This window comes from Eschscholzia californica, unplaced genomic scaffold (genome assembly GCF_041429995.1).
Source record: "Eschscholzia californica isolate CP2 unplaced genomic scaffold, dmEscCali1.0.p SCAF_2, whole genome shotgun sequence".
Taxonomy (NCBI): domain Eukaryota; kingdom Viridiplantae; phylum Streptophyta; class Magnoliopsida; order Ranunculales; family Papaveraceae; genus Eschscholzia; species Eschscholzia californica.
Window position 1 is genome coordinate 2,897,312 of NW_028238309.1, and position 3,654 is coordinate 2,900,965.

Sequence of the window (3,654 nt, forward strand, 5' to 3'; positions counted from 1 at the left end):
TCACTTGACCATCTCCTATTCTGCTGACTTTACTTGACCACTAGATCAAGACTCAGCCGCCATGCTTTTTTCAAACACGTGCGTTAATTCATCCACTTGCCTCCAATCCTAGTAATTATTTTGATTATTTAGTGGGTAATCACAACCCACATCAAAAACTTCCAAAGACATCCCACCTTACCTTATATTTCAACCCTAGCTCATTTATGGGTCCACCCTTTTTTTTTTCTTTAAACTTAAATTTCCATTTTTGGTCCCCAAATCTTTTCCTTCATATTTATACCTCATTTTGGCCCAACATTTCATATCAAAACTAAACCACAAGTTCTCTTCTTCTCTAAGCAAAACAAAAACCCAAACACAAAAACAGAACAAAAAAATGGACTCATCATTTTTCCAACCTCAATTTCTTGAATTTTCCCCTCAATCATCGGTCGGATCGCCAGATTCCTTTCCGTGGTTCAATCAAGAATACCTTCCGTTTAACGAAAACGACTCTGAAGAAATGTTACTATTTAGTGTTTTGGCTGGAGTTTCACTTCCCAATCAAATTAAGGAAGAAGAAGTTACTTCCAATGAGAAAAGAGAAGAAACCACTAAAACAAAAGCTTATAGAGGTGTAAGAACAAGACCATGGGGTAAATTTGCTGCGGAAATAAGAGATTCGACAAGAAATGGAGTAAGAGTTTGGATTGGAACGTTCGATACAGCCGAAGAGGCAGCTTTAGCTTATGATCAAGCTGCATTTTCAATGAGGGGATCAATGGCTATACTTAATTTTTCGGTCGAACGAGTCAAAGAATCACTTAGAGAAATCAAATATAAGTGTGAAGAAGGGTGTTCTCCTGTGGTGACTCTAAAGAAGAAACATTCATTGAAGAAGAAGACATCTAGAAGCAAAAGAAGAGAAGTAAGAAATACAAAAAATAATTTGGTTGAATTTGAGGATTTAGGAAGTGAATATTTAGATGAATTATTAAGTTCATACCAAAGTACAAGTTCCTCTTCATCTTCTTCTTCTTGAATCATCTTACCCTTAGCAAATTTCTTCTTGTTTTTTTGGTTTTGGTAGAGCAAGAAAAAAAAATCTAGGGTTGAGATGGGATTCTAATTTATCCCAAGGATATTTTTCTTACTATATGAGTTAATCTTTTATTTTGTAGGTAATTTGTAAAGTTTAGATGAAGTTTGGAGTTAAAAGTGTTTGCATTATTATGTAGGGGTTCAATTATTATTTTTTCTCAAAGTAATATAAGAACTAATAAGTATAAAGTTATCTTGTTTTGGGTACAAAACTATAAAGATATAAAAACAAGAGGTAGTGGAATTGATGTAGAATAAATATTTAAATAATAGTTATTATTTGGATATCCAACCTACTATTTTGATATTAATATCAATCATAGTCATTGATGTATACATCTTGTTTTAACCACTAAATTGTGGTTTGGAAGTGACCTAAATGGTTTGTAGGCTAAAAACTCTCCAAAAATTTAGTACTTTTAATTGATATCACAAAATTTTAATGTCATTTTTCAAATACACAAAGATGTTTTAGTTCATTTTTCTTTTTTACTATTTTTTTTGTTTGATTTATTACTATCAACTTGGCTTGCCTATACAAATGTCTCATTAGTTCGATTACAAAAAATTAATATAATTTATATAAATTTTGCAATTCGATCTTTGGTCACTTTGATAAAACATTCAACTTGTCTTTTTCTCTTAGGTGTGTTTTTCGTTCAATTTTTCTATAACAATAAAAGTCAAACACTCAACAATTAAAGACAATCAAATAGACATTATTAATTTTCTATAGTATTTATGTGTTTGTGGTTGGGATATTTATGAGCCTAGATTTAGGGAGATGAATAAAAGGATATTTTTTTTTTGTTGAAAGCAAATACATTAACTTAAGAGTCTTTTACAATATCCAAAATAAAAACCAACATAAAGGTAAACAAAGTACAACGACATAAAACCGAAAAGAGGAATTGTACAGAAAAGCTTCGTTTAGTGATGCTTCCTTCATTCTGTAGCTTATAAGCCCTATAGCTCTTCAAGAGGATGATATGCCAATTGGTCTCGAGAGTCCTTCCGATTAATAGAAAGATGAAACTAGTACCTGTTCTTCTGGTTGGTTGAATGATGAAACTGTTATCTAAATTCCTGTAACATTGAAGATGGATTAAACAAACACTTATAGTTCCAATAAGAAACAACAGTGTCTGCAAGATGGAACCAAAAGATGATTCCGAGGTATCCCGCCAGTATTCTCCATGTACAGAGACCATATCCGCTTGAGTTCTACCTAGTAGAATCAGGTCAGACACCTGGTAAATGGGATCGCCGTCATAACCCGAGTATAAATACCCTGCTAATCCGACAAACGATCGCAAATGAATTGCGACAAAGGGTGGAAGTGAAAATGTTACAGAACTTTGATAGAAAGTTAAATCAATTTGATAACCAGATTCAAAGGTAATTAACAAAAAGTGGAGTGGAAGAAAAACAACAGAAACTGCACGGCAAAGTTGGAGAAATATATTCGAGATATAGTGTCGTCCGGGGTCGAAAGGAAAGTTAAGATGTATTCTATTTGTTATTCGGCTGATCCAGAGGCCAACGTGGCCAGCTACTGTTCGATTAATGTTCCTAAGCTGATTACAGTTAATGATGGATGAAACTAACATGGAAATCTGATCAAAACTACCGCAAGTAGATCGACGATATGATAACATTATGTAACGAGGATTAGTGTTGTGAACGAAGTATGCATAAAGGTTCACTATGACCGGACGGCCGACAGAATTGAAATCAGATATTAGGATTCTCTTCGGAATGATGAGTACCATATATAAATAAATCAGGAAGAAATTCATGAGCTTACAGATCAAGATGCAACCGGCATGCAACATGGTAAAGGTATGAGTAAAGTATCTTTAGGCTTCTAACTTCTAACTGACCAGATCAAAAAATTTAAAATGAACGTGAAGCAAAATCACAATAAGAAAGACTCCCCTCTAGGTTGAATGAAGCTAAGAACTTAACAGTAGAGATAAGAGGACTTCCCTGATGTAGTTCATTGTGGTTGCAGAAATAAGATTAGAGAGCGTTTGTGTCTTGTCGATACCCCTTGACCTCGTCTATTAAATAAGAAGATAAAAAGGTTCGAGAAACTCCCCTTGCATGTGTGTGACGATGCTTGATGGTGGATACTTTCTCTTCTGTGAGTGTTTCTTTAGAGTGGAGGACAAGGATGAGACCCTCAATCAGCAGTTAGGGTTAAATAGTTTTGAAACCACAAATCTAGATCTAGGTATTATGTAGTAGATAGAAGTGGGTAGGTTACTATGTAGTAGATATATATGCTCCTGGTGAAGATACTTGGATGAGAAGGATCAGGTGGGTGGATGTTGAAGTAGGTCGTGAATGTTAGGGTTACTTGGCTGAATAAAAAACTAGATCTACATGGTTTTTTGTTGGTGGAAGAGGGTGGATTACTTGTAATAGTTAGGAATAGATGATTAGGTGATCTTTGAGTTGTGATTTAGGTGAGGAATGGAGATTGATTCTGTGATAGTATTATGAATTTGGGCGTTTCTATTAGGGTTTGGGTGAAAAGGGGAGAGAGCAAAATCGCAAGATGCTGAT

The 3,654-nt window shown here is 34.4% G+C and overlaps 1 pseudogene across 1 annotated transcript; it reads left to right on the top strand.

Moving 5' to 3' along the window:
• Positions 1–310: 310 nt before the first annotated feature.
• On the top strand, positions 311–1,375 carry LOC147555268 (ethylene-response factor C3 pseudogene; annotated as a pseudogene). Its single transcript, XR_015235280.1, has one exon. The product of XR_015235280.1 is annotated as an ethylene-response factor C3 pseudogene (transcript).
• The last annotated feature ends 2,279 nt before the right edge of the window (positions 1,376–3,654 follow it).